Genomic DNA, 8,697 nt, shown 5'->3' with positions numbered 1-8,697 from the left:
AGATGAAGGACGAGGCCCCCATCTTCAAGGACTCGCTGGAGGCTGCGAAGAAGGCTGCTTACAAGGAAGGGGTAGCGGCGACAGAAGACCAGCTAACAGAGGAGTTCGCCGCGCTGTGCCGAGAATACTGCCAACAAGTGTGGGGGGAAGCCTTAAATGTAGCAGGGATTCCTTCAACTTCCGAGCTGAGGAAGCCCGAGAGCATTTGGCTTCCCCTAGACATCCAGGAGATAGAGGAACTTCCTCCTGTTGCCCCTGCCCCTAAGACTGCTCCTTCCATGCCCCCTCCTATGATCCCAGAGCCCATTCCTATTCCTACAGAACCTACGAGTTCCAATAAAGAGAAGGAACAGGGAGAAGGTGCTGAGAAGGCTACAAGCCAAAGCGCCGAGCCTATCGTCCCTCCACTAGTAGCAGCAAACAAAGGAAAACAAGTACAATCCTCTTTTGAAATGGAGCTAAAAAGCACTAAAGCTAGCAGCACTTCCGAACAGGACCTTCCTTCAAAAGTTTAGGGCCGAGCCTAGGACTTCTCATTTTTCTTATTATGTAACAAAGACTCTCTCTTTTTTTTTTCTTTTTTGTAATGTACATTAGAAGTAATTAATGAAAGACTGTCCGATTTAATCTTCATTTGACTTAGACTTTTTAGTATAAGAATTCCCATTTGTACAAGAATGAATGAGTGGAACAGCCACTTCTACTTTCAATATTTGAACTATCATAACTTTAAACAACAGTACACGTGCTTGGCTTATATTTTGCAAATTATGTCTCAAGAATATAACATGTGAGACACAATGAGGCACAACTAACAACCTGACTTAGAATTCAATTTGAGGCATAAAGTGATCAAACTACTTCATCACCATCTCAACATTAATACAACATGGATTGTTGCTAGTATTTCTAAAGTAAAAGATTCAAGGACCTGACATAAATAAATTTTGCCTTAATGATAAGTACGATATCAATTTGTACAAGGTAGATGGGCCGAGAACCATATATATCCAAATTCCTGTTTGGCACTTAGAATCTGCAACATGAAACATTAATTTCACCAAAGTAGAAGGTCTATGAACCCGGCATAACTAAGGCCCTGTTTAACAAATGATGAGATATTAATTTCCATAAGGTATGTGGTCCGAGGACCATCCATGACCAAGTTTCTGTTTGATACTTAAAAATTGTAACTTAAGATGTTAATTTTCCCAAAGTAGAAGGTCTGTGGACCCGACATAACTAAGGTTCTGTTTAACAAATGATAAGATGTCAATTTCCACAAGGTATGTGGTCCGAGGACCATCCATGACCAAGTTTCTGTTTGATACTTAAAAATTGTAACTTAAGATGTTAATTTCTCCAAAGTAGAAGGTCTATGGACCCGACATAACTAAGGTTCTGTTTAACAAATGATAAGATATCAATTTCCACAAGGTATGTAGTCCGAGGACCATCCATGACCAAGTCTTGTTTGATACTTAAAAATTGTAAGAGATAAACACAAATACATATTGATAATTTGAACAACGAACGATAAAAGTGCTTTCTATTAATAACAATACCTTTGTAAGTTGTTTACATTCCAGGGGTGTTGTATAACTTTTTCATCTAGATCAGCTAATCGATATGATCCTATGCCTGCTACAGAGATGATTCGATAAGGTCCTTCCCAATTTAGTCCTAGCTTTCCCTGTGCTGGGCTTTTGGCAGTACCCATAACTTTTCTCAACACTAGGTCCCCAGGCGCTAGTGGCCTTAGTTTCACATGGGCATCATACCCTCGTTTAAGCTTCTGCTAATAATAAGCCATTTGGACCATAGCGGCCTCTCGACGTTCCTCAACCAAATCTGGGCATTTCTCCAAGAGATCATCGTTATTTTCTGGGCTAAAAGAACTCGTCCTTAGCGTGGGGAAACCTGATTCTAAAGGTATCACTGCCTCGGCCCCATAAGTTATAGTAAATGGTGTTTCTCCAGTGGATCTGCGCGGCGTAGTTCGATACGTCCATAACACATGTGGTAGCTCATCTACCCATCTACCCTTCGCGTCATCCAGCCTCTTCTAGAGTCCACTGACTATGACTTTATTAACGGCCTCGGCCTGCCCATTTCCCTGAGGATAAGCTGGGGTGGAGTATCTGTTTGTGATGCCCATGTCACTACAATACCTTCTGAAAGCTCTACTATCGAATTGAACGCCGTTATCTGAGATAAGTGTGTGTGGTACCCCAAATCTAGTGATAATATTCTTCCATATAAACTTCTTGGAATCGATATCCCTAATATTTTTCAAGGGCTCAGCTTTAACCCATTTAGTGAAGTAATCGGTTCCCACGAGTAACCACCTTTTATTTCCCACAGCCCTCGGAAAAGGCCCTACTATATCCAATCCCCATTGAGCGAAAGGCCAAGGACTGGTCAAAGGATTAAGGACTCCCCTAGGCTAATGAATGTTGGGAGCGAACCTTTGGCATTGGTCACACTTTCTTGCCTAGTCCTGAGCTTCCCTCTGCATATTAGGCCACCAATATCCCTGAGTCAAAGCCTTATGGGCTAAGGACCTTCCCCCAGTATGGCTTCTGCAAATTCCCTCATGCAATTCTTCCAAAAGTGTCTTCGTTGACTCTGGATGTACACATAACAAGTATGGTCCAGAGAACGAGCGTTTATACAATTTTTGATCCTCGGATAGCCAGAAACGAGGCGCCTTTCGACGGATCTTATCTGCTTAAGACTTGTCCTCAGGAAGAATGTCGCTCTTTAGAAAAGATACCACAAGATTAATCCAGCTAGGTTCGGGCCTTATGAGATGGATACGGACGACACTTACAGTGGTCAGAGTCGATTCTAGCAAGTCTTCGACGAGGATAATCCTAGGCAGACACTGAGCCGAGGACGTCACCAAGGTGGCCAACGAGTCTGCATGTGTGTTTTCACTTCTAGAAACGTGAGAAAGGATAAAAGAATCAAATTTTGATTGTAAACATTTGACCTGGGTCAGATACTCTTGCATTCTTAGATCCCTAGCCTCCATGGTCCCCGTAACCTGGCCAACCACTAACTGAGAATTCGAGAACATATGAACTTTCTTTCCCCCCATTCTACGTACCATGTTCATGCCGACCAAGACCATTTCGTACTCAGCCTCATTATTAGTTGCCGAGAACACTAATCTCAATGATTTTTTGAAGACAATTCCCTCAGGAGATACCAATACAAGTTCGACACCAGACCCCCTCTGGTTGGCTGCCCCATCAACGGACACTTTCCAAATCAGAGGTCCTTTGTCCATGATCATGCCAACTGATTTTTCATCCATGTGTGATCTCTTCGCAGTTTCTTCCAATAATGGTTCAGTAAACTCTGCCACCAAATTTGCGAGAACTTGGCCCTTCACCGAGGTGCGCGACATGTATTTGATATCAAAAGCTCCCAAAATAGTTCCCCACTTAGCTACCCTTCTGAAGTAGTCAGTACTTCGTAACACCGACTTGAGAGGTAGTTGGGTCAAAACCACGACGGTATGGGACTGGAAATAGTGAGGAAGCTTTCGTGTGGCATGGACTACGACCAGAAGTGCCTTCTCCAAGGGCAAGTAACGCACCTCAGCTTCATTCAAGGATTTGCTGACATAATAGACCGGTCTTTTCACCCCGCCATTGTCCCTTATAAGGACCAGGCTGACTGCATGGATGGCCACAGCTAGGTACGCAAACAGGATTTCATCAACCTCCGGCCGAGACATAATGGGTGGCTGAGAAATATATTCCTTAAGTCACTGGAAAGCTAAAGCGCATTCCTTTGACCATTGGAATCCTTTCCATTTATTTAACAGTTGGAAAAAAGGCCTGCACCGGTCAGCTGACTGAGAGATAAATCTGCTGAGAGCAGCGATCATTCCGGTCAACTTCTGAACTTCCTTTGAATTCCGAGGTGGCTGTAAGCCTTGGATGGCTCTGACCTACGCCGAATTCACCTCTATTCCTCTATGTGTCACCATGTAGCCTAGGAACTTTCCGGAACCCACCCCAAAAGAACACTTTGAGGTGTTAAGGCGTAGTTTGTACTTTCTAAGTATTTGAAAGGTGTCATCCAGATCTTTCATGTGTTTGGGTACTGTCTTACTCTTCACTACCATATCATCCACATATACCTCAATGGTCTTTCCAAGTTGCGACTCAAATATTCTGGTCATCATCCTTTGGTAAGTAGCCCTTGCATTCTTCAATCCGAACGACATCACTTTATAGTGATAGTTCCCTGTTGAAGTAATGAAGGCAGTCTTCTCCTGATCATCCGCCGCCAATGGAATTTGGTGATAGCCCTAGAAGGCATCTAAAAAGCTCATCCGAGGGTGTCCGACCGTGGCATCCACAAGCTGATCGATGCGTGGCATCGGGAACGAGTCCTTTGGGCAGGCTTTGTTTAAATCTGTGAAGTCCACACATACTCTCCACTTTTCGTTCTTCTTTTTCACCACAATTGTATGGGCCAACCAATCCGGGTAGAAAACTTCTTTAATAGCCCCAGCCCTCTTGAGCTTGAGAACTTCTTCTTTAACAGCCTCGGAATGCTCTTTGGAGGAACGCCGAGGTGGCTGCCTCCTAGGAACAATGGCAGGGTTAACGTTCAAATGATGACAAATGAAGCTTGGGTCAACCCTCGAAGCCTCGTAGGGATCCCAGGCAAAGACATCGATGTTGTCCTTCAAAAACTCCACCAATTCCATCTTCTCTTGGTGTGGTAAATGTACGCCAACTTGAAAGAACCTTTCGGGATCATCAGCTATTAGAAACTTCTCCAAATCTTCACACATGGCTTCCTCTGTTATCACCGCATCGGGCGCATCCAAAGTCGTTAATTGCTATAAGTCCTTCATAACTGAGGCCGAGGACTCTGACTTGGCTTGATGCAGTATTGCAACCGATATGCATTGCCTTGCCACTGCTTGGCTGCCAAGAATTTCTTCGGTGAATCCCCCCGAGGGGAATTTTACTTTAACATGCAAAGTTGAGGAGACAGCACCCAAGACGTGTAACCAAGGCCTAGCAAGGATGGCCGTGTATGGGGAGTGTGCGTCAATCACAATAAAATCCACATCGACCGTTTCCGAGCCCGACTGTATAGGCAATCGAATCTGTCCCTTTGGCATGACAGCCTTTCCTTCGAAGCTTATTAGTAGGGAGTCATAAGGGGTGAGATCCTCCAGTCTTAACCTTAGCCCCTTGAATAAGTCGGGATACATAATATCCGCGTCGCTGCCTTAATTGATCATCACCCTTTTGACGTCGTAATTGCCTATCCTCAAAGTGACCACCAGGGCGTCATCATGGGGTTGGATAGTCCCAACCTTATCCTCCTCCAAGAATCCCAAGACAGACACATTCCCTTTAATCCTCTTCGGTTTCGAGCCTGACTCCTCTGCCTGGGAGTGTGACACTGTCATCACCCTGGTAGGACAAGAACCAGTCCTGCCACGTGCAGCAAAGATGACGTTGATCGTTCCTAAGGGCGGCCGAGATGAGTTGTTCTTCTGATTATTTGAACCTGACTGACTGCCTTGCCCGTTAGGTTGGTACAGGTGCTGCTTCAATTTCCCTTCGCTAACAAGCTGTTCCAGATGGATCCAGAGGGTCTGACAATTCTCGGTAGTATGACCCACATCCTGGTGGTACTGACAAAAAAGATTCTGATTCCGCTTCGTAGGGTCCCCCGCCATCTTACTAGGCCATCTGAAGTAGGGTTCCTTACGGACTTTCTCCAGTAGTTGGTGTACTAGTTCTCAGAACACAATATTAACTGCTTGAGGAGTGGCTGAGCCAGACTGCTCAGAGTAATCTCTCCTCGGCTTATTGTTGTGATACCTATCCGACCTGAAATCCCTTCTCTCCTGTGGGATAACCTTCGCCTTACTCTTACCCTGCTGCTGATCTTCTTCAACCCTTTTATACTCATCAATACGGTCTATGGGGCGACGTACGCTCCGTACGGGCTTTTTGGTCAAGGATTTTCTCAAGTCATGATCAATGGGAAGGCCCACTTTAAAAGTGTTAATTGCTACTTCGTCAAAATCTCCATCTATCTCGTTGAACATCTCCTAATACCTGTCGGAGTATGCTTTCAATGTCTCACCCTCCCTCATGGCCATAGATAATAGCGAGTCCAACGGTCGAGGAACTCTGTTGCATGTAATGAACCGAGACGCGAATGCCCTAGTAAGTTCCTTGAACGAACCGACAGACCCCGACTTGAGTCCATTGAACCACCTCATAGCAACAGGTCCCAAGCTAGAAGGAAAAACTTTGCACATCAAGGTTTCATTGTGAGAATGCATCGCCATCCTCTGATTAAAGTGGCTCACATGTTCCACTGGGTCTTTCCAGCCGTTATAAATGGTGAAGGTAGGCTGGGTGAACCGCCTGGGGAGCCTTCCATTCTCAATCCTGTGTGAGAAGGGCAATTTGTAGAGTTGGTGTAACGCTTGGCTCATAGCATCGTTCCCCAAGCCCCTGGAGGGGAGCTTCCTATACTTACGACCCGGTAGGTCATCCTCTTCACAGAAGGAGGTTTCGCTGGGGGGCGTCCAGGACTTTGAACTGTAACTACTTCCCCGGGATTCCCCCGAGGAAAGATTGGATGAGGGTAAAGCCTGCCTTTGTCTGACACGGTGCAGCTTCTTCTTTAGGTGGTTAATCTCCCTCTGCATGGCCTTGGCATCATCCTCATGGGTGGCATTGCCTCCGCTGCGCGTATGACTCGCGCCAGGATACACAGTATGAACACTTCCCTCTCGATCCCTCCGGCGCTCAAGACACTTAAAAAGATCTTTGGGCTATGATCCCTGAGATTCTGCATGGTGTGAACCTAAACCTGCCATGATGTTCAAATTCTTTCAACACTAGATTCCCACAGACGGCTCCAATAGTAAGTGCACAATTGCACCTGGACCCAAAAACAAGTGTTGGGCTCAGGCCCAATGAGCCTTATACAATAAAATTTATAGAGAATGAGTTTGAAATCTAGGTTCAGGATGTTGGAAGTTCGATTAACAGACTAAAGTGCCATAATCTAAACAAATGGTAGGCAAATATGACAAAGAGACCTCCTCGGACGTAAGCTGAGGACGATATGTGTATCTATGTTCTCTTTATATATCAAGGTTTACAATTCCTGGTTCTTGTTTTTTTCTCAATGGAAAGTGCAGCTGCCCCCCTCTTTTCTTCTTTTATTTCCTTATATATTTCTTCTTTACTGGTTCACACACGTGTCATACAAATCTTCCCCCCTGGATACTTGTCACATCTACCACCTCCTCAAGGCCTTCAAATAATAGCTAAAAGGTTGAATAGTACTATTCAGAGGTCATTTCCCTATTAATGCGGTTAGGAAGGTAGATGCAGGGTCTTTAATTTGGAGGTAGCAGCCTTTTCCTTAGATATTTTTCTCACGTCCTTGCGTCTAGAGGGTGCTTGGATCACCCTCTTACCCATCAGTTATTTCCAGAATTCTCCCTTTAACCTTCTTGACAAGTCCCAGGGTCATTGCCAAGTCTGTCCGAGGATACATTCCTCCTCGGACAAATTCTCGGACCTTTACTGTGTAGACTGACTTATGGGCTTGGAGGCCTTAATCAAAAACAAACTGGTACCCGTCAATGAAGCCCAAAACCTAAATGTTTATCCGAGAATTTTCTACCCCCCACAGTTACAATATGGTATCAGAGCCGAACCGATAACTTTGTGTGGGCTCGAAGACACTACCCCACAAAGTGGGCTATAACGAGGACGTTAGAGATTTAAGTGGAGGAGATTGTGATGCTTCAATTTGATTGAGTGTATGATGTGTGTGGATGTGTGATGAGTCTCACATCGAATATTTATTGGGTAGATTTGAGCTTTATTAACAACTATAAGGAGCCTCAATTGTGACTAATCCTTTTGAGATATAACGCAGATGTGGCTAGCGTTTTTTCTTGGATCGTTACATAAACCCCATTTGGTTGTCGAGAAAGCAAAGGAAAAGAAAAGAAAAGAAATTTTCAATTTCTGCTAATAAAATGACATCTCATTTACTTATGGAGATGCAAATATATTTTCAAATATTTTATTTTATTTTCTAATTAAGGACATGTGATAATTCAAAGGATAGTTTAGATAGCATAAAAATATTATTTTGATATTAATGTTAGATACATCAATTCTTTTCATGTACCACTTAATTATAAGGATTATTTTGACACAAAACAAAATTGATACGTTTAAGATGTTAAAAACCATTTTTATACATAGTACAAGTGTTAAAGACTAAAACGGTAATTAAACATATTTTTTACATATTTTTATTAAAGATTAAATTCTTTAAGGATGTGGTTTAAAACACAAGTTTTACCCTCCAATTACAACATGCCACATCATCTTATCACGTATTAAAGAATAAGAACAACCACACTATATCAATTATAATGCTCATCTGAAAATTCAACCAAATTGGGAGTTTAGTAAGATGTTATTAATTGTGGTATAATGTACTAAGTTTTAAGTAAAAAACTGATGTAACATCTCTTATTGGATGGTGTAAAACATGAATTTTATACCCCATTCTTACCAAATTCAAACTCTTTTTATTAATATCCTCAAAACACTTTTTTTTTATTAACTGAATTTGGAAACTAATATCCTGTTTGGTTGTAAGGGA

Source organism: Castanea sativa, chromosome 7 (assembly GCF_040712315.1).
Source record: "Castanea sativa cultivar Marrone di Chiusa Pesio chromosome 7, ASM4071231v1".
NCBI lineage: Eukaryota > Viridiplantae > Streptophyta > Magnoliopsida > Fagales > Fagaceae > Castanea > Castanea sativa.
Note: the sequence above shows the minus strand (reverse complement) of the source record.